The 23629-nt window shown below is 41.3% G+C and overlaps 1 protein-coding gene and 1 pseudogene across 2 annotated transcripts in view; one reads left to right on the top strand and one right to left on the bottom strand.

Moving 5' to 3' along the window:
- Positions 1-23629, bottom strand: part of VAMP1 (vesicle associated membrane protein 1) — a 75531-nt gene that overhangs the window by 10379 nt on the left and 41523 nt on the right. The window lies entirely within an intron of this gene.
- Positions 3755-5148, top strand: LOC123389650 (annotated as a pseudogene).

Genomic DNA, 23629 nt, shown 5'->3' with positions numbered 1-23629 from the left:
TTGGGTTTTTGTGATGTTTTCTCAGGACTAGAAACTGCCAAACTGTCTTCCAAAGTGACTATAGTATACCCTTTCATATTTCCATCTGCAATCAGAATTCCTTATGCTCCATTACATTTCATGGTGGTGGTGTTGGTTTTAAGCAATTCTGGGAGGTGACCAGCGGTCCCTCATTGTGATTTTAATTTGCATTTCTCTAATGTCTAATGTTGACCATCTTTTCACATGCTCATTTGCCATCCATATACCTCATTTGCCAAAGTGTCTCTTTAAATCTTTTGCTTATTTTTAAATTGAGTCATTTGTTTTTTTTACTCAGTTTTAAGGATTCTTTATGCATTCCAGATACAAGCATGCAGTCTGCAAATGTTTTCTCTTAGCCTGTGGTTTACCTATTTATTCTCTTAACATATCTGTCACAAAGCAGTTTTTAAATTTTGATATGATCTACATTATCAATTTTTTATTTTATGGATTGTGTTTTCTTTTAAATAATCTCTACACCCAACTTGGGGCTCAAACCCACAACCCCAAGATCAAAAGTGGCAATACTCTACCGACTGAACCATCCAGGTGCCCCATGGATTACATTTTGGATGTAGTATCTGAAATCTGATCACCAAACCCAAGCCCAAAGTTAATGCAGATTTTCTCCTGTGTTTTTTTTTTTTAAGATTTTATTTATTTATTTGTTTGTTTATTTACTTACTTGAGAGAGAGTGTGTGTAGAGGGAGAGGGAGAAGCACACTCCCCGCGGAGCAGGGAGCACAACTCGGGGTTTGATCCCCAGGTGCCCAACCAGCTGGGCCACCCAGGTGCCCCTCTCCTGTGTTTTCTTCTAAATATTTTGTCACTTCATTCTTTCAGTTTAAGCTTATGAGCTGTTACTCTTTGTTTAAGTATGAGGTATATGTTGAAGTTTGTTTTTTTGTGGTTGAAAAAGACTGTTCTTTCTACATTAAATTTTCTTTGCATCTTTTCAAAACTCAGTTGATAATACTTGTGTGGGTTTATTTCTGGGCTCTCTTGGCACTGCAGGCCTATGGGTCTACCCTTTTGCTAATACCACACTATCTTGATGACTGTAGTTTCCTAATAAGTCTTGAAATTCAATAGGGTAGTTTCTCCAACTGGTGTTCCTTTTTTAGTTCCTTTCAGTTCCTTTTCTTTCCTGTATAAATTTTAGAATCCACTTGCCAATTTCTATCAGAAAAATATTAAAAAGGCCTGCTGTGATTTTGATTGAAGATACACTAACTCTTTAAATCGAACTGGGGAGAGCTGACATCCATGCAATATTGAATTTCCCAACCCAGGAACACAGTATATCTCTCCATTTATTTACATCATTGTTGATTTTTTTTATTACTGTTTCATAGTTTTTAGTATACAGATCCTGGCCATACTTTGTGATATGTATACTTAAATACTTAAGTGGGGGGTGGGAGGTGGGGGACTATTATAAATCATATTTTTAAATTTCAAATTCTAATTGTCCACTGCTGAGATATGGAAATATGTTTGACTTTTGTATATTGGCCCTGTATCCGACAAACTTGCTAAACTTACATAATAGTTCTAGGAACATTTTTGTAGATCCTTTGGGATTTTTACACAGATAATTATGTCATTTTCAAACAAAAACAGTTTATGCCTTCCTTTCTAATCTGTAAAACTTTTATTTTCTTGCCTTATTACATTGGCCAGGACATCTGGTATATTGAAAAGATGTTCTGATCACAGATTCCTTAGAGCAAAATGATCATACCTGTCAGAGCATTTTCATTTGGCCTGACATTTGGCATTTACAGAACAGACACAGCACTAGTACCAATACAATATACCTAACATTAGGACAAGCCAGTATGGAATAGGGATAGAAGAAAAGAAACAACTAGCATGTTCTGGAGAGCCATTACATACATTTTATATTCTTGTACTAATTTGATTACTCACTTTCCCCCTTAATTTACTGCAATTTGTACCTTATAGTAAGTTTATACATTACTATTTAGCATAGAAATCAGCTAATGGTCTGCTAGATCCAGGTCTTCCTCGGGCCAATCATTTTCCATAGGTATTATATCCTGAGGACACTTTAATTTAATCCCCCAATACATTTGATCATTTGCATGAAGTAGTTGAATTTTACCAACATCACTATATCACAATATTTTTAACATTTGGGTCTACTATCAAGTATACAAGGCCCAGTCCAGCATAAGGGTCTATTCCTATTAGAACCTATGTACAGTTCCCTGGGGCTACCAGCATTGGTCCAGCTGTGTGTACACAAGCTGTGTACATGGTCTTCCCTTCCCCCTCCTCCCAGCACCTTTCCCAGAGCCATCTACAGTCTCTCTCTTGTGGCATTTTGTGCCGCAGACAGTGCAAGAGGAAAATGTCTAGATTCAGCCCCTACTTATAGCTGCAGCAGCCAAGTGTCCACTCACCTCAAGGGAGTGCCCCAAAATGTTGACTTCGTGTTGCCAATCACCTTCTAAATCTGGGAGTTCTTCTGGTGGGCATTGAATTGCCCTGCTTTCATGTGCCCCTTAAATTCCCAGAGTAATTTCTGCATGGTCGCACCCTATCCAGGCATCCCCTTAATAGTCCTGTTTTCCTTTGACCACCCATAGCCAGGCTATGAATCTGTAAAAAACCAAACACAGGGACTTTTAACCAGTGTTCAACTCTTGCATCAGTGCTAGAGAACAGCACACAGCTGAGCCCATGAAGAGATAATCCTCTTCTAACAGCACAGCTGCTGTTTCAGACCATGAGGGACTGACTAGGTGGCCGTGCAGGGGTCAAAGATCCCTTATCTCCTCCCCTTCCTTATTTCTCATCCCAACCCAATGCTTCTGTGAGCCATGGCTGTTTGAGCAAATCCCACTCCTCTGACACCAACTTACAGGATCTGTTTCTACTCACAACACTTGTGACACCAAATGGATGCATTTTCCACAGCAGATTCTCCAGTTCTCTGCAGATACCAACTTAGTGTCCTCCAATTTAGCTCAATTTTGACACTAACAACCCAGAGCTTGTGGGTTACCTACACTTCTGTCCAAGTTGCCTACAAATCAGGGGTTCCCAAGACCCCCGTCTTCACCTACAATAATTTGCTAGAACGGTTTAACAGAATTCAGGGAACTCCTTTACTAACTAGTGACAGGTTTATTACAAAGAGTATTATAAAGGATACAAACAAGCTACCAAAGAGGGACGTGGGGAAAGGTCTGGAAGAGTCCAGAGCACAAGTCTCTGTCCCATGGTCCCAGCTCATGAATGCGTTCACAACCTGCAAGCTCTCTGAACCCCTTAGTTTAGGGATTTTTATGGCAGCCTTATTCTAAACAGAACTATTATTAATTCAGTCTCTAGCCTCGCTCCCCTTCCTGGAGGGTGGGTGGATAGAGCTAGAAGTTCCAAACTTCTAATTACGGCTTAACCTTCCTGGTGACCAGTTCTGACCCTGAAGCTATCCAAGAGTCCACCAAGAGTCACCACGTGAAGACAAAACACACTTGAGAGGCGCCACGTGCGGAAGCCGGTCACAGCTGCCTCAGGGTTGGCTGTGCGCACAGGAAGCACAGGCGCTGGGCTGGGACTCCTGCTGGGGCGGGCTCGGGCTCTGCCTCTGAGCAAGCAGCTTCCCTGCGTTGTTTCCTGTTCTCTCCCCTGTGTGGCTGCAGCTCCGGGCCTTGCCTTGCGGGCCCAACTGACCAAGGCTGCAGCTTGGGTCTCCAGAAAGACCCAGGGGAGGTGAAGGTGCTGCTGGAATAGGCCACTAGAAAAAGAGTACACAATGCCCTTACCTTTGAAAGTCCAAGATGGAGACAGAAATCTAGACCAAGATGCCACTGAAATCGCAGAGAGCAGCAGAACCTCTTGACAATGAAAAGCCAGCTGCCATGGTTGCTCCCTTGACAATGGGATGTACAGTGAAAATCAGTGATTGCGGATGGGATCGGCAGATAAATTTGTGAAGATCTACCTCACCTTAAGTTGAGTTTGTCAAGTCCCCACTGAGAACACACATGTGCATTTCACAGAGACCTCATTTGATCTTTTGGTAAAGAATATGAATGGGAAGAGTCACTCCATGGTCATGAACAATCTCTTCCATCTCCGTGGAAGGCAGTTCAAAAAAATTCAAGACAGATACAGTTCTTATGTAGAAAGAAAGCAGAAAACACGCGGTAGGACTACCTGACTCAAGTTGAAAAAAGAATGCAGAAAGAAAAGCCCTCCCACAGCACTCATCAGTAGGAAATATATCCTACTGAGGGACTGGTGGATGATCTAAAGAAAATTATGAAGATGGAGATGATGAAATTGAACTATTAATAAAGCTTAGGTGGAATCAAGAGAGAAGCCAAAGGAGACAAAGAATTTTGGGGTTTTATTTTTTATTTTTTAAAAGATTCTATTTATTTATTTGATAGAGACATCACAAGTAGGCAGAGAGAGAGGGGGAAGCTGGTTCTGGGCCGAGCAGGGAGCCTGATGTGGGGCTCCATCCCAGGACCTTGAGATCATGACCTGAGCCGAAGGCAGAGGCTTAATCCACTGAGCAACCAAGGTGCCCCACAGAATTTTGGGATTTTAAAGTCATTTTGGTGGGACGTCTGGGTGGTTTAGTTGGTTAAGTGTCTACCTTTGACTCAGGTCATGATCCCAGGGTCCCAGAATCAAGTCCCACATCGGACTCCCTGCCCAGCCAGGAGTCTGCCTCTCCCTCTGCCTGACACTCCCCCTGCTTGTGCTCTCTCTCTCTCTCTCTGACAAATAAATAACAAAAATCTTTTTTAAAAAATTAAGATAAAATCAGAAGTCATTTTGGGAATCGTGGTGTGGAAATACTGATGTTCCCAATAGGGAGATGTTGGTGAACTGCACAGATGAATTTGACAGATAACTACAAACACAGCCTTCTTCTAAGAAGAGGCAATGAATTCTCCCATTTCCTCCTGGAGGATTTATTTAAATAGAATATGCTTATTAAACACTTCCTCCAAAGATGGTTTCTTTAGCAATCTCGGCATTTTGTTCCAGAAAGGGTAACATCGCATTCCAGAAAGGTGAAAAAGCAAGTCTTGCCTAATGATAATGCCCCATTGTCTTTCTTTTCATTCAGCTAACAAAATTTATTGTTCACCTGTAAGTTCCTGACATTGGCTCCCACCAGTGTAAGAATAAGTAAAAATAAAACCTGAATTTCTAGGGGTGCCTGGGTGGCTCAGTGGGTTAAAGCCTCTGCCTTCGGCTCAGGTCATGGTCCCAGGGTTCTGGGATCGAGCCCCGCTTTGGGCTCTCTGCTTGGCAGGGAGTCTGCTTCCTCCTCTCTCTCTCTCTCTGCCTGTTTCTCTGCCTGCTTGTGATCTCTGTCTGTTGAATAAATAAATAAAATCTTTATTTTTAAAAAAACCTGAATTTCTATATAAATAAGTAAATAAATAACAAAAGACATTTTTATCACCCAAGAAATTACAATGATAAATCTTTTTATTTCTCCCTTAGATCTTTTAGTTTTGCTTCATATATTTTGCAGCTCTACTGTTAGGTGCATATACGTTTAAGATTACTATATCTTCTTTTTTCTTTTAAGATTTTATTTATTTTATTTGACAGAGATTACAAGTAAGCAGAGAGAGAGGAGGAAGCAGACTCCCCGCTGAACGGAGAGTGCAATGTGGGACTCGATTCCAGGATCCCGGGACTATGACCCGAGCTGAAGGCAGAGGCTTTAACCCACTGAGCCACCCAGACTCCCAAGATTACTATGTCTTCTTGAAGAAATTACCCTTTAATCAGTATATTGTGTCCCTCTTTTTCCCTGATCTGTTCTTGTTCTGAAGTCTACTTTATGTGAAATTAATATAAACATTCCATGTTTCTTTTGATTTATGTTTTTTTTAAGATTATTTATTTATTTATTTGACAGAGAGAGATCACAAGTAGGCAGAGAGGCTGGCAGAAAGAGAGGAGGAAGCAGGCTCCCCACTGAGCAGAGAGCCCGATGCGGGACTCAATCCCAGGACCCCAAGATCATGACCTGAGCCAAAGGCAGCGGCTTAACCCACTGAGCCACCCAAGGCACCCCTTGATTCATGTTTTTATGGTACATCTTTCTCTACTCTTTTATTTTTAACCTATTGAATATTCTATATTTAATGTGAATTTCTGGTACACAGCGTATAGTTGGGTCTTGCTTCTTAAACTTTATCTTTTAAGTAGTATGCTTAGACTATCCATTTCTAACATGATTATTGACATGGTTGAATGCCCTCTTGTTTGCTGATTTCTTTTGTTTGTTTTCTATGTTTTCGGGGGATTTCTTTTCATTGTTATCTATTTGTTAATATATTTGGTTATATTAAAATGTAAAATTTTGTCCACTAAAAGACAACATAAACACAGGACTATGACGATACTTACAATTCATATAACTGACAAAGAATTACCATCCAGAATGTTTAAAAGAAAAAGATCGGGACGCCTGGGTGGCTCAGTTGGTTGGACGACTGCCTTCGGCTCAGGTCATGATCCTGGAGTCCCGGGATCGAGTCCCGCATGGGGCTCCCAGCTCCACGGGGAGTCTGCTTCTCTCTCTGACCTTCTCCTCGCTCACGCTCTCTCTCAAATAAATAAATAAAATCTTAAAAAAAAAAAAAAAGAAAAAGATCAGTAAGATAAAGACAATCTTGACAGAAAAACAGGCAAAGAATAGGAATGAAGAAAACTAATGAAGAAAACCAACACCACAAAAATATATATATATATACATATATGTATATATATATTTTTTTTTTTTTTTTAAGGAGATGTTCAGCCACAGACTCTTAACTAAAGAGCACAAACAGCTAGTTATCAGTGGGGAGGAGGGTAGAGGGATGAGTTAAGCAGGTGACAGGGATTAAGGAGGGCAGTTGGAGTGATGAGCACCAGATGTTGTATGAAGTGTTGTATCACTATTTGTACACCTGAAACTAATATTACACTGTAGGTTAACTAACTGGAATTTAAATAAAAACTTAAAGAAAAGAGTAAGAATAGATCACCTACAAGGTGTATGAGGGTACCAAGACAAGAAGAGAGCCAAGACAAGACCCTGCAGAACTTCCACATTCAATGGCCAGGGAGAGGAGGGAGAGCTGGCAAAGGAAATTGAATCAGAACACCCAAAGGAGAAAGAAACCAAGGAAACATGATGTTTGGTGAGGAAAAATGTTTCAAGAAGAAAGGGGCATTCAACCATGTCAAAAGCTGCTCAGGAGTTAAATAAGAAGATGGAAGAGTATCTGTTGGATTTGTTAAAATGTAGTCATGGAACTTAGTGAGAGTCGATCCAATGAAGAGATGGGGATGAAGTGAGATGAAGGATGGGTGGGAGGTAAGCAGGGCTGCCACATGGCACAACCCTGGACAGCTCCTTTCAAATGTGCCCTAGGAGGCACCATTTACACAGACTACAGAATAATGTGGTGTGTGGAGTTGTCTGATGCTGAGCCCCTGGAGAGAAAATGGAGCCCATGAGTAGAGTGATTTAAGAGCATTACCCATAAGGTCCAACAGCCTGTCCTCAAACCTGGTTGCAACACTTACTAATAATGTGAAGTTGCTCAAGTGGCTCAAACATTTCACACCTCAGGGTCCAAATCTATAAAAATCGTACCAATGCAATAGGACTGTTGTGAGAGGTAAATACAACACTCTACATTTCAGCTCATAATAAGCATTCGATCAATGTAAATTATCATTTTCTGTAGTACTTAGACAAACATTTTCAAAAGCATGGCCATCATGGGAAGAGAGAAATGACAATAGCTACAAGGGGATATGGAATTGAAGGAAGGTAGTGTTTATTTTGTTTTGTTTAACTTTATTTCTTAAAGCTTTGGTTTCCAGATAAATTGCACAGAAAATACAGAGTGTCCATATACTCTTCCTTCCCCTCCACACACCACTTCCTCTACTACTAACATCTTGCATTAGTGTGGTACACTTGTTACAGCTTATGAACCAAACCAATACATTGTTACTAACTAAAGTTCATAGTTAACATTAGAGTTCACTCTGTCCTGTGGGCTTGACAAATGTATAATATCATGTATCCATTATTATGGTATCATATGGTACCAAGTAGTTTCACTACCCTAAAAATCCCCTATGATTCACATCTTTATTCCTCCTGCTCCACAAGCCCCTGGCAACCTCTGATTCTTTTTATTGTCTCTATAGTTTTGCTTTTTCTAGAATGTCATAGTTGGAATCACACAATATATAGCCTTCTCAGACTGGCTTCTTTCTCTTAGCAATATGCATTCAGGTTATTCCCTGGTTTTCGATTTTGTTTTTTGTGGCTCAATGGCTCATTACTTTTTTTGCAGAATAATATTTCATGATCTAGATGTACCACTATTTTTTAACCATTCAACCATATAAGAATATCTTGGTTACTTCTAAGTTTTGGCAATTATGAATAAAGCTACTGAAACATATGTGGGCAGGTTTTTGTGTAGACAGAAGTTTTCAACTCTTTTGGGCAAATACTGAAGTACAAAATTGTCAGATCATGTGATAAGACTACGTGTAGCTTTGTAAGAAATTGCCAAACTGTCTTCCAGGTTGGTTCTGCCATTTTGTATTTCCAACAGAAATGAGGGAGAGTTCCTGCTGTTCTGTATACTCATGGGAGATTGGTGTTTGGGATTTTAGCCATTCTAATAGGTGTGCAGTATTATCTTGTTGCTTTCATTTGCAATTCTTTAATAACATATGAGGTTTAGCATCTTTTCTTTTTCATATGCTTATTTGCCAGCTGTACATCTTTGGGAGGTGTCTGTTCAGATCTTTTTGCCCATTGGATGGCCCATTTTTTAAATTAAATTGCCTATTTTCATATTGTTGAGCTTCAACAGTTCTTTGTAAGTTTTTAACATGCATTCTTTATTAGATTTGTGTCTTGCCAATATTTTTTTCAGTTGCGGCTTGTCCTCATTCTTTTAACGGTGTCTTTCACAGAGCAGAAATTTTTCAATTTAATGGGAATCTCATTTGTCAATTTTTTTTTCTTTCACAAACACTACTTTCGCTGTTGTATTTAAAAAGTCATTGCTAAGTTCATGGTCTCCTAGATTTTTTCCCATACTATCTTCTAGTATTTTTATAGTTTTGCATTTTACATTTAGGTCTATTACCCATTTTGAGTTAATTTTTGTGAAACGTATAAGGTCTATTCTAGTCTCTCTTTCTTTGTAATATTTTTATTTATTTGTCAGAGAAAGAGAGCACAATCAGGGGGAGCAGCAAGCAGAGGCAGGGAGAGAAGGAGGCTCCATACTGGTAGCCTGATGCGGGACTTGATCCCAGGACCTTGGGATCACAACCGAAACCAAACCCAAAACAAACCAAAGATGCGCAGCCAACTGAGCCACCCAGGCATCCCTATTCTAGTCTCTTTTTTTGTATGCCCAGTTGTTCTAGCACCATTTGTTGAAAAAAACTATCTTTTCTCCATTGATGGCCTTTAGTCCCTTGCCAAAAATCAGTTGATTATATTTCTCTGTATCTATTTCTAGGCTTTCTATTTGGTTCCATTTATCTATTCGTTTATTCTTTTTGCCCATCCTATACTATTTTTTTAAGATTTTATTTATTTATTTGACAGAGATCACAAGTAGGCAGAGAGGTAGGCAGAGAGGGGGGTGGGGAAGTGGGCTTCCTGCTGAGCAGAGAACCCGTTGTGGCGCTCAATCCCAGGACCCTGAGATCATGACCTGAGCCGAAAGCAGAGGCTTTAACCCACTGAGCCACCCAGGCTCCCCACCATCTTATACTATCTTAATTACAAAAGCTTTATAGTAAGACGAAGCAGGTAGTGTCAGTCTTCTTCTGACTTTATTCTTCTCCTTCAATACTGAATTAGCTACTCTGAGTCTTTCTCTCTCTCTTTTTTAAGATTTTATTTATTTATATGAGAGCGAGAAAGCGAGAGAGATCACAGAAAGAGAGGAAAAGAGAGAAGCAGACTCCCAGCTAAGCTGAGAGCCCAACATGGGGCTTGATCCCAGGATTCCAGGATCATGACCTGAGCTAAAGGCAGACGCTTAACCAACTGAGCCACGCAGAAGCTCCTTCTTTTTTTTTTTTTCTTTTTTTTTTTTAAGTAATTTCTACACCCAATGTAAGGCTCAAACTCACAACCCTGAGATCAAGAACCTCAAGCTCTTCCGATTGAGCCAGACAGGCACACCTTGGATCTTTTTTAACTTTCTATTGTTTGTCAATATACACAAAACAACCTGCTGGGATTTTCGTCAGGATTGTGTCAAATCTACGGATGAGGTTGAGAAGAACTACTATTGAACAAAATTGAGTGGAAGAGTTTTTGGGTTTTGTTTTTTGTTTTATTTTTAAGATGAGGAGAAGCTCAAGCATATTTAAAAGTTTTGGGAAAGGAGCCAGTAGAGAAGAGATTGAAACCTCAAAAGGCAGAGAATCATCAATATGAGATTACTAAGCAGGCTGCAAGAAGTGGGGTTCTGGGGCACCTGGGTGGCTCAGTGGGTTAAAGCCTCTGCCTTCGGCTCAGGTCATGATCCCAGGGTTCTGGGATCAAGCCCCGCATTGGGCTCTCTGCTCAGCGGGGAGCCTGCTTCCCTTTCTCTCTCTCTCTGCCTGCCTCTCTGCCTACTTGTGATCTCTTTCTCTGTCAAATAAATAAATAAAATATTTTTTTTTTAAAGTGGGGTTCTGGGTGCATGTGGGGGAATTGATAGGAGAAGGGACCTTTGTCCATTATAAAGGAGGACAGGGAGTGAGGACATGTGTAAATGCAGGTGTATTTGTAAATTTGGTGGTGTTTGGTTCTCGGTAAAGATGGATGCCAAGTCAGCTGTTGAAAGCAAGAGGATGAGATAGGACTTGGAAGTTTTGAATGGAGGAAGTATGAGCAATCATCACACAGAGGGAAAGAACATATTCACCAGAGGGATGGGGCAGGATCACCAGGTAATGTTAAAGGCTCTCCTGGTGACCATAAACTTGAAGCCATGCAGACCTGTGAGACCACCCAGTGTACTCAGACACCCAGTTGTATGCACAGAGAAGGAAATTGTTCATCCATTCAGGATCAGGCTGCTTCCACAAAGGTGTGATTAAAGGTCAGGGACACAAAGGATTTTATAATAGCAACAAGAGAATGATGAAAAGTAGTGGTGGGCTGTCAGATCTAAGAGGGACAGGGAAGTGAAAATGGAAGGAGCTAATGGCTGAAAATCAAGTGGAGAGGCAGGGGACTGGCAGCCGGAGGGAAGACCAGGTGCAGTGGGCGTGGTTGAGCAAGAACAGGAGGTTGTGGTCAAAGAGTTTCCATCTCTGTAAAGTCGGGACATGGGAGTTGCAGTGATAATCAAACGTGACAGAACGTGTGCTCTGTAAACAGTGAAACACCACACCCATGTTTGTTTTTTCACTAGATGTAAACTTGAAGACAGGAACCATGTCTCAGACAGTCCTCCTGCTAGCCTAGCACTTCATGTTGAATCCAGGGTAATGAATCTGAGTGTTAGAAAGAGGAGCCAGTGAGCAGATTTCCCTTGAAGATTGAGGCTCGGCCAGAATTTTGGACTTTCCAGTCCTGAAAACAGCTGATCCTTCCACATTCTTGTAAGCAGACCAGCTGACGTCTGACCATGAGGTTATATATAGATCAGACTGTTCTGATAAAGGCAGGGCAGCTTGTATTGAATACAGTAGTCCCCTCTTATCCGTGGTCTCATTTGCTGTGGTTTCAGTTAACGCTGGCCAACCACAGGCTGGAAATAGATGATCCTTCCTCTCATGCAGCCTCAGAAGGTAGCCTAACACCATATCACAGTGCCTACCTCATTGACTTTGTGTTATCTCATCACAGAGGCATTTTGTTATCTCACAGTATCGCAAGAAGTGTGAGAAGAGTACAAAAAGATGTGTTGTGTGTGTGTGTGTGTGTGTACATGTGAGGCCACATCACATAACTTATAGCATGTTGTTATTATTGTTCTGTTATTTTATTATCAGTTGTTATTAACCTCTGTGCTTAATTTATGAATTAAACTTTATCATAGGTCTGTATGTATAGGAAAACACATAGTATATATAGGTATATATAGGTATCCCCCACAGATAAGGGGGGCGGACTACTGTATATATTTATAAACTCTCAATAAAATATTAAAAAAGCAATTATTTGAAGACATTGGGGAATTACCTAAAGGGTAGAAAATGGAAGAGATTTAGTGCTTTAAAAAAAAAGAAAAGGGGCGCCTGGGTGGCTCAGTGGGTTAAGCCGCTGCCTTCGGCTCAGGTCATGATCTCAGGGTCCTGGGATCGAGCCCCGCATGGGGCTCTCTGCTCTGCAGGGAGCCTGCTTCCCTTTCTCTCTCTGCCTGCCTCTCCATCTACTTGTGATTTCTCTCTGTCAAATAAATAAATAAAATCTTTAAAAAAAAATTAAAAAAAAGAAAAGAAAAACATACTGATTGAGAGTCATATTACCTGGCTTTTACAGGTTTTCATGATGTACATGGGGGAGGGTGGATAGAGCCAAAGAAGAAATTGGCACTCTTGCTAATGAGTCCAAGTTTGGTATTGTCAGCTCAGCTGGAAACTGAAGGGTATTCTCAGAAAAGAAGGAACAAGAGGAGAGCCCCCAAATCAGCGAACTCCTTCAAATCCTTAACTGACTCCTGAACTATGGAGCAATACTCCAAGGAGCCAATCACAAGAATGTTCATTCCTCATCAGGCATGGTTTAAGATTAACCCAGCATTGGGGTGCCTGGGTGGTTAATCGGTTAACTGTCTGACTCTTGATTTTGGTTCCAGTAATGATCTCAGGGTCCTGGGATTGATCCCTGCATCAGGCTCTGCACTCAGTGGGGAGTCTGCTTGAGGATTCTCTTCCACTCCCTCTGCCCCTCCGCTGGCTCTCTCTCTCCCTCTCAAATAAATAAATAAAATCTTTTAAAAAGTATAACTGAAAGTGGATAAAATACCTAATACCTAAATGCAAAAGATAAAGCTATAAAACTCTTAGAAGGAATATGGGTATAATCTGTTTTACCCCAATTAGGCAATGGTTTTGGTTTTTTTTTAATATGACAATAAAAGCACAAGCAACAAAGGAAAAAAGCATAAATTGGACTTCATCAAAATTAAAATTTTTTGTATTTCATAGGATACCATCAAGAAAGTGAAAAGACAACCCACAGAATGGGAGAATGTATTTGAAAGTCATACATCTGATGAGGCACTTGTACATAAAATATATAAAGAATTCCTATGACACAAGTATTAAAAAGGACAAACAACCCAATTCAAAAATAGGTAAAGAACTGGGGTGCCTGACTGGCTCAGTTGGTGGAGCATGTGACTCTCAGGCTTGTGAGTTTGAGGCCCATGTTGGAATGTAGAGATTACTTTAAAAAAAAAAAATTTTTTTTAACGGGTAAAGGACTTGAATAGATACTTCTCCAAAGAAGATGTATAAATGGCTAACAAGCCATGGAAAGGTGTTCAACATCATTAGAGCTTAGAGAAATGCATGTAAAAACCACAATGAGATACCACTGACTAAGATGATTACAATTTTAAAAAGACAGATAGTAACTAATGTTGGTAACAATGTCGAGAAACTAGAAACTTCATACGCTGCTAGTGACAATGTCAAATGTTGCAGTCACTTTGGAAAATAGTCTAGAAGCTCTTAAAGAGGTTAAACATAAAATTACCACATGACCGGGGCACCTGGGTGGCTCAGTGGGTTAAAGCCTCTGCTTTCAGCTCAGGTCATGATCCCAGGGTCCTGGGATTGAGCCCCACATCAGGCTCTCTGCTCAGCAGAGAGCCTGCTTCCTTGTCTCTCTCTCTCTGCCTGCCTTTCTTGCCTACTTGTAATCTCAGTCTGTCAAATAAATAAATAAAATCTTTAAAAAAAAATTACCACATGACCCAACAATCCTGGTCCTACGTATACACCTGAAAAAAATAAAGACACATCCACACACAAAACAGCTGTACAATTGTACACAAATGTTGATGACACCATTACGCATAACAGCTCAAAAGATGAAACAATGTAAATGTCCATCAACTGAGAAATAGGTCAATAAAATGTGGTATATCTATGCAATGAAGTATTACTCAGTGACAGAAAGGAAGTACAACATGGGTAAAGCAAGAAAACATGATGCTAAGTCAAAGAAATCAATCACAGAGGACTATATATTGTAAGATTTCATCTATATGAAATGTTGGGAATAAGTAAATCCATAGAAATAGGAAGTAGATTGGCTATTGTTTAGGGCCGGAAGGGTTTGAGGGAAAATGAGTGCTGATGGCTCAGGAGTGTGGACATTCTTTTTGGGGAAATAATGAAAATATTCTAAAACTGACTGTGGTGATGGGTGCATATTCTTCAGGAATGACAAGAGGGGCACTGGGTGGCTCAGTCAGTTAAGTGTCCAACTCTTGCTTTGGCCTCAGGTCCCAATCTCAAGGTCGTGAGACTGACCCCCATGTGAGGTCCATGCTCAGTGTGGAGTCTACTTGGGATTTTCTCTTTCCTTCTGCCCCTCCCATTTCTGCTCTCTCTCTCTGAAATAAATAAATAAATCTTTAAAAAAAAAATTTTACATGGTATAGTAATGGGATATTATTTGGCAAAGAAAAGGAATGAAGTACAAATATATGGTACAACATAGATAAACCTCAGAAGCATTACATTAAGTGAAAGAAGCCAATCATAAAAGAGCACATATCATATGATTCCACTTATAGGAAATGTGCACAATAGGCAAACCCATAGAAACAGAAAGTAGGTTAATGGTGGCCTAGGGCTGCCTTAATGAGGGAAATAGGGAGTGACTGCTAATGGCCACATGGTTTCTTTTGGGGATGATGAAAGTGCTCTAAAATTGTAGGGATGGCTGCATAATTCTGTGAATACTCTAAACACTATCGCCTTGTACACATCAAATAGGTGAACTGTATGACTGTATGATTCAGATATAACTGAATTATACCTCAAAACTGGTTAAAAAAAAAAAAAAAGACTGAGCCAAAAGCACACATTTCTACATCAGCTGCAGCCAAGGGAGGACTCGGAGTTCAGAACCTGCAAAGGGGTTGGGGTGACTGCCTTTGGAGTGTGGGGGGATGATATAGGGTAGGATGTCTGCTCATCCTCTCCCCTTTTGAGCACTACAGAATAGAGGCAACACCATGGTAGTAACATGAACAGAGGAGAGCCCACCCACAGACCCACACATATGACTCAAGCCCAAGGGTTGGCAATGGCCACGTTAATATCCCAGGGCTCTGAGGTGTCCAACTTGAGAGACACCCCGAACCAGTGTATCAGCACCATTCTGGTGGCAGGGATCCATTCATACAGGACCAGGTCTGGTCCTGAGGCACCCTGCCAGGCTCACTGGTCCAAGGCACTGGAGGGAGACTTACAACTCCAAAGCACAAGAGCCCCTGAGGTGTGGGAACCTGGACAGTCTTTCTTCTGTCTAAGGGCAGTACTGCAGAGGGCGCATACAAAAATCAAATAAGATGGTGAACTTAAACCCAACCATATTGACAAATCATTAAATGTAAATGGATTAAACACTCTATGTAAAAGATTATCAGACTGGATTCTTAAAAACCAAGGCCCAATTGTATGTTTTTTATAAGAGACACACTCAAAATAGAGGCAGATGGGTTAACAATAAAGGATGGAAAATATATATATACCATGTACAAAATAAATGTAAGACAGCTAGTTGTTGTTGTTTTTTTAACATTTTTATGTATTTATTTGACAGAGAAAGGGCACACAAGCAGGGGGAGCAGCAAGCAGAAGGAGAAGAGAATCAGACTTCCCACTGAGCAGGAAGCCTGATATGGGTTTGATACCAGGACCCTGGGATTATGACCTAAGCTGATGGCAGATGCTTAACCGACTGAGACACCCAGATGCTCCAGCTAGTTTCAATATAAGTATTACAGAGATTTTTTTAAAGCTCATTTTATAATGATAAAAAAGTCAATTCACTAAAAAGAATTACTTATGAACAATTAAGAATTAATAAAAATAAGTGTATAATAATCTTAAAACAGAACTTTAAAATAAATGAAACAAAAATATTACAGGAAGAAATAGACAATAATAGTTGAAGATTTTAAAATTCTTCTCTTGGGGCATCTGGGTGACTCAGTCATTAAGCGTCTGCCTTTGGCTCAGGTAATGATCCCAGGGTCCTGGGATCCAGCCCCACATCAGGCTCCCTGCTCAGTGGGGAGCCTGCTTCTCTCTCTCCCTCTGTTCCACCCCCTGTTCCTGCGCTCGCTCGCTCGCTCTCTCTCCGTCAAATAAATAAATAAATAAAATCCTTAAAAAATAAAAAAATAATAGAAATTCCTCTCTCAGTAACTGATAGACCACATAGACGAAAAAAAAAAAAAAAGAAAGAAAGAAAGAAAGAAAGAAAAAGAAAATCAGGAAAGATGTGGAAGACTTGAACGGTAGCAACGGATCTAACCTAACATAAATTCATAGCACACTCCACCCAACAACAGCAAAATATGCATTCTTTTCAAGTGCACATAGAACCTTCACTAAAATATATCATAGGCTGGTCTTTAAGCAAATCTCACCCATTTGAAAGGACTGAATTTAAAAGATTATGTTTCAAGTCACCTGGGTGGCTCGGCCAGTTAAGAGTATAACTCGTGGGGCACCTGGGTGGCTCAGTGGGTTAAGCCACTGCCTTCGGCTCAGGTCATGATCTCAGGGTCCTGGGATCGAGTCCCACATCGGGCTCTCTGCTCAGCAGGGTGCCTGCTTCCCTCTCTCTCTCTGCCTGCCTCTCTGTCCACTGTGATCTCTCTGTGTCAAATAAATAAATAAATAAATAAATAAGTATAACTCGTGATTTCAGCTCAGGTCATGATCTCATGGGTTGTGGGAGCAGGGTGTCTGCTTGAGATTTTCTCTCTCCCTCTCCCTCTGCACTTCCTGCCCAGTCTCCGCACTCTCTCTCTCTAAAGTAAATAAATAAATCTTTAAAAGAAATAAAAATAAAAGATTATGTTCTCTGACTTAACAGAATTAAATTAGAAGTAATATTTAAAAATCCCCCCAATAATTGAAAGTTGAGTGAAACACTTCTAAATAATCCAAAGGTATTATGAGATACCATTATACACTTACCAGTGTGTAGCATTGTGGAGGTTTTTTTTAATGCTTTCTGTGGGTTTTCTCATTCACATATTTATTCCACAATCAAAATAAGTCATAACTTAAAGCCATAACATTTTTAAAAGGTAAAGGAGAATTTGTGTCACTGCTGCATTAATAAAATGCAAAGCTAATGAAAGAGCTTGGCTAAAATTTTAAAAGCTGACAACCACAGATCATAGTACATAGGTAGAACTGGAATGCTCCTGAATTGCTAGTGCAAGTCTGAAATATTGAAGCTACTTTGGAAAACTCTTTGGAGTTTCTTTTTTTTGTTAAGATTTTATTTATTTACTTGACACAGAGAGAGGGAACACAAGCAGGGGAAATGGGAGAGGGAGAAGCGGGCTCTCTGCTGAGCTGGGAGCCCAATGCAGGGCCCTCCTAAATATATGTTTAAGAAAAATACCATATATCTGGGCGCCTGGGTGGCTCAGTGGGTTAAAGCCTCTGCCTTCAGCTCAGGTCATGGTCCCAGGGTCCTAGAATCAGAGCCCCACATTGGGCTCTCTGCTCAGCAGGGAATCTGCTTCCTCCTCTCTGCCTGTCTCTCCACCTACTTGTGATCTCTGTCAAACAAATAAATAAATCTTTAAAAAAAAAAGAAAAAGAAAAAGAAAAATACCATATATTCAAAACACTTGTATTAGAATGTTCACAGCAGTTTCGACACTGAAGCACTTTTTTTTTTTTTTTTTTTTTTAAAGATTTTTATTTATTTGTTAGAGAGAGAGATACAGAGCGCAAGCACAGGCAGACAGAGTGGCAGGCTAGAGGCAGAGGGAGAAGCAGGCTCCCTGCCAAGCAAGGAGCCCGATGTGGGACTCGATCCCAGGACGCTGGGATCATGACCTGAGCCGAAGGCAGCCGCTTAACCAACTGAGCCACCCAGGCGTCCCAGTTTCGACACTGAAAACAACCCATATTTTCACCAAGAAGTGAGTGGATAAGCAAATTGTCATATATTCACATGATGGAATACACTCAACAGTAAAAGGAAACTACGGATACAGGCAGCAACACAGATAAGTCTCAGAAACATTATGTTGGGCAGGGGCACCTGGGAGGCTCAATGGGTTAAAGCCTCTGCCTTCAGCTCAGGTCATGATCTCAGGGTCCTGGGATTGAGCCCCACATCGGGTTCTCTGCTCAGTGGGGAGCTTGTTTCCTCTTCTCTCTCTCTCTCTCTACCTGCCTCTCTGCTTTCTTGTTATCTCTCTCTGTCAAATAAATAAAATCTTTAAAAATTTTTTTAATTAAAAAAAACATTAAGTTGGGCAAAAGAAGCTAGACAAAAACAATGATTCCATTTATAACACATTCTAGAACAGGTAGAACTAATCTGTGATGATAAAAATTAGAACGACCGTTGTATTTGGTGGAGTGGGGGAGACACCCGTTGGAAATGGGGACACAGGAACCTCCCAGAGTGATGGAAATATTCCATAGCTCAATTAGAATGGTGTAACATGTGCAGATGCAATTGTCCAGATTCATCAAACACCTAATATCATGTGTTGTATTGCACATAAATTACACTTTGAAGCAAATGCCAGCTTCTTTAAAGCAAAAAATCAAGCTCTTTTCAGGTGCCTCTGCACCCTGCCCCACTGCATGTCTTCTCAGAAAATGCTACCAGAGATGAAGAATGTACAATCAATCATCTATCATTGGGGCATTAAGAGTTAGGGATCCTACTGTTAAATCAATTAAACAGCCAGAAGTGGTTGGATTTAGCTTCCATAGCCTAAGATGCTAGGGGGGGTGGTCCAATACCTCATAGTGGGAGGCAATTTTTGAAGAGGAAGGTATTCCAGAAAGCACCACCAACTGTTGCAGACTTGGGAAGTGGTGAGAAGATTGGATAAGGTTTGGGGCACCTGGGTGGCTCAGTTGGTGAAGCGTCTACCTTCATCTCAGGTCATGATCCCAAAGTCCTGGGATCAGTCCTGCAATAGGTTCCCTGCTTGGTGGGGAGTCTGATTCTCCCTCTCCCTCTGCTTCCCCTGCCACCTCCACTCATGTTCATTCTCACTCTGTCTCAAATAAATAAATAAAATCTTAAGGAAAAAAAGAAAGATTAGATAAGGTCTGGCTTTGGAAAGAGAACTCCTAGCTGGGTAAGAACTTGGAGGGAGGTGGTACAAAGGGCAAGGGGGATCTGTTTGGGTGGGCAAGATCTCCACTGGGATGGACTCAAGAAAGGGGGAGCAGGATTCTCAGTGGATCTGGGTTTAGATGGAACATGGACCAAAGCAAGAGTGACTGGACCTTCATGGTAATCACAGGCTTAGTGAGGGTCTCTGAGGAGTCCTCAGCCTCTGCAGCCCCCACTCCCACATCCAGGCCCTCCCCTCGCACCTGCAGCTCCAACCCAGCACCTTGGCACTGAACCCGACATCTCCAAGGTCAGGAGCTGGCCTGAGAACTGAGTCTCTGCCCTATTTTCTAATCTCTAACTCTGCCTCACATCCAAAACAAAGCCTCTGATTGGAGTGTGTCCTAAAAACCAGAATCACAGCTCCAGACTGTTCTTTCTAGTTCTGGCCCTGATTCAGAGCCAGTAACAATGGTGATAGTGATAGCCTAGTAGTGTTGTTGCAATAAGACTAGTAAGTAGAGTAACCGTGGTAATTAATGCTGTAGTGGTTACTATAATAGCATTGGTAGCTAACATTTAATGATGCTTAACTATATGCCAAGCCCCATGCTGAATGTTTAAATGCTTTATCTTATTTAATCCTAACAGATGCCCCCAGCTTATCAGAAAGGAGATAGAAACTCTTTGTACAATACTCTGCTATAACTGTATTTGTTGTTGTTGCATAAATAAGACCTACTCATTATAGGAAAAATTGGAAGATGCAGGTGAGCAAAAACATAGAAAATAAAAGTCACCCATCATCACATCCCTTTTAGTTAATCACTGTTGTGCCCTACCACGTATATGGTCTTCAATATCTTTATAAAAACAGTATTTTGCAGTATGTAGTTTAATTGACTCATTTCATTAAATAATGTATTGAACCTTTCCCTTTTTGATAAATAAATATACTTTTAAAACACCGTTTTATGGGCACCTGGGTGGCACAGTCGGTTGAGTCTGACTCTTGATTTCGGCTCAGGTCATGATCTCAGGGTCCTGGGATCAAGTCCTGCACCTGGCTCTGTGCTCAGTGTGGAGTCTGCTTGAGATTGTCTTCTCCATCTGCCCCTCCCCGCACCTACTCTCCCTCTATAACCCTCTCTAAAATAAATAAATAAAATCCTTTTTTTTTTTTAAATATTTTTTTTTAAGATTTTATTTATTTATTTGACAGAGAGAAATCACAAGTAGATGGAAAGGCAGGCAGAGAGAGAGAGAGAGAGGGAAGCAGGCTCCCTGCTGAGCAGAGAGCCTGATGCGGGACTCGATCCCAGGACCCTGAGATCATGACCTGAGCTGAAGGCAGCGGCTTAACCCACTGAGCCACCCAGGCGCCCCAATAAATAAAATCCTTTAAAAAAAATAAAATGTCTTTTTTTTTTAAAGATTTTATTTATTTATTTATTTATTTGTCAGAGAGAGAGAGGAGCGAGAGTGAGCACAAGCAGACAGAGTGGTAGTCAGAGGCAGAGGGAGAAGCAGGCTCCCGGCTGAGCAAGGAGCCCGATGCGGGACTCGATAAAATGTCTTTTTAATACCTACTTTATATTCCATCAATTTTGATAAAATACACTTACCCAATCTCTTATTGTTGGACATTTAGATTATTTCCTTTTTTCCCCAATGTTTAGTGTTTTGCTTTGTTTTGTTTTTAAGTTACTTCTTTTGTTTGTAATGTTTTTTAATGTTTTAATGTTACAGAAATTGGTTAACAGACTGTCCTTATAGCTTTGAATACACCTTCGTTTACTTCCTTCAGACTGGTTCCTACCAGAGGAGTTGCTGAGTTAGAGTGTGGGCATTGTTAAGGCTTTGAAGTCAGGCAGCCCTGACCTTGAATCCTGCTCAGGTGGCCTGGCCCCTGGCCTGAGGCAAAGTGCTTCTGGGGACCGAGTTTGTGCCCTGTGCTCCTTCTCCTCCTGTTTGCTCCCTATCACAGTTCACTGTTCTTAGCCTCCATCTGTAGGTCTTATGTTCAGCCCTGACTGCAGACCCTGCCCCCCAGGCCTGTGCATTTTCCTCACTGTGTGATCTCTGGCACCTGGGACAGAGATCAGTGTCTCCTCAGACGCAATTTGGTGCCGCAGAAAGGTCATGGTCGGGAAGGAAGGTACCCAGGTCCCATTCCCAACATGACCACCACTAGCCCTGGTGACAGACAAAGCCCTTCCTCACCAGGCCTCACTCAGCTGTCGGGACTCATCACCTCCCACTCACTTTTGTGCTAGCAGCTCTGAGCTAACACTCCTCAGGGCTGATAGTTCTCAGAACATACCTTATTCTTCTACAAGTCTCTGCCTTTGCCCACATCTCAGGGCTGGAGACCCACACAGTGCCTTTGTGCAAAATAGGAAAAGGTACCTCTTCCTCCCAGCAGAATGCAGGCTGGATTTCATGCCCCACTCATCCCTTGGCCCCGTGCCATACTGGATTGATCAACCTGGATAGCATTTCCGAAGCGTGGAACAAACACAGCTAGCCCACCTAGCAAACCTCCATTCATCTGTCAAGTTGCAAGCCCAAGTGCTACTTCCTCTGTAAAGTAATCTTACTAAAGCAGATATAACTGGTTTGTTTGCTAAGCTGCCTCTGCTTTTTGAAGAGCCTCCATTAAAATAATTAACTTTAATGAATTACTAAATACTTCTCTATCCCATTAGATTCTCAGTTTTCCTCTTTTATTCCTCCTACAAAGTCCAGTTCCTGACACAGAGGAAGTGACTGCTAAGCTTGAATGATGAATAAATGAATGAGTGACGTTTTATCCCTCTGGTCCTCATGTTGTTTGTCCGAGAATAAAGGAATCTGAGTAACATGCCTGAAGTTTCTGCCAACTCCAAACTTTTCCTTCCCAGATATTTGCATTAAGTAAATATCTGTTGGGCAAATGAATAGCACCAAACCAAAAGAAAATCCCTTTAAAGATGTGCCTTAAGGGGCTCCTGGGTGGCTCAGTAGGTTAAGCCTCTGCCTTCGGCTCAGGTCATGATCCCAGGGTCCTGGGATTGAGCCCCACATCGGGCTCTCTGCTCAGCAGGGAGCCTGCTTTCCCCTCTCTCTCTGTCTGCCTCTCTGCCTCTCTGCCTACTTGTAATTTCTGTCAAATAAATAAATAAAAGCTTAAAAAAAAAAAAAAAAGATGCACCTTAAAGGATCATGGATCAGTATGTTAAGTTTTATTTTAGAAGCAAGCCAGTGTGAGTTTCTGAATCTCTTAATTATTTTGCCTTGCCTCCGGAAGTCCTTCAGAGACATTTCAAACTGTCTGAAATAGAGTCTAAGGCTGCTTGAGGATACCCTTCCAAAGAATGACTTGCTTTCCGCCTTATCACGTGAGTCACCTATTTTTATTATTTGTCTTTCTCAGACATTTTCACAAAAGGAACATCCGTTTCTCAACACAAGGCAGCTCCTTATACATCTTGAAGCTAATGATGCTACTTCTCTCACAAGAAGAAGTTTTACCATGTCCTTTCTCCTTCTCCAGATATCTCATCTTTATGTGGACACTGCCAGAGGGACAGCTAACCTATGTGAGGGCATCAAGCCTCTGAAACACTAACAGAAGCAGGAATCTAGGGCAGGGGCTTTTACAAACTATAGGCATCCCTGGATCCCCGAAGAGTTCACTAACTCCCTGAAATTCTACTCACAATATTGTATACTTGTGCATTTTCCAGAGGAAAATCCACATCTTTCTTTGGAACCTCAGGGGAGCCCCTTGACGTGAAAAGAGCTAAGAAAGAGCCACTGGTCTACAGCCTGGGCTAAAATAAGCTGGAAAGTACAGGGCCTTTTAAGATCAGATAATGTTCTGGCACATTCTTTGGAGTTATATTAAAGACAGAATCCTCAACAGCTACAGACTGGAGTCTTTGGAACTAAGTCCCTCCCTCCTATCAGTTGACTTCACTTGGGGGCTTCCCCAAATCCCTAGGACTCGCTGAAACCCAGCCTGCTCCTCAGACACAGAAAAGCTTTGGGAAGAGGTCAGGTGACTGGCACCTCTGCCCTTATGTTTTAGCAGTAATGGCCTTAGAGCCAGAAGATCAGGTTCCTGTGAGGGCATGGGACTCTCCGAAGCCCAGGATCATTACTCCACCACAAGGTGGCACCCAAAGCCCAGACAGACAGAAAAACAAGCTTCCTGCCTCGGCTCAAATCTGAGCGTAGGACTCAGGAGCAGAATCCCCGAGGCACTAAGC

Source organism: Mustela putorius, unplaced genomic scaffold (assembly GCF_011764305.1).
Source record: "Mustela putorius furo isolate JIRA1106 unplaced genomic scaffold, ASM1176430v1.1 tig00003988_pilon_pilon_pilon, whole genome shotgun sequence".
Classification (NCBI taxonomy): Eukaryota; Metazoa; Chordata; class Mammalia; order Carnivora; family Mustelidae; genus Mustela; species Mustela putorius.
The sequence above is the reverse complement of the archived record's forward strand: the minus strand, read 5'-3'. Positions and strand labels throughout refer to the sequence as shown.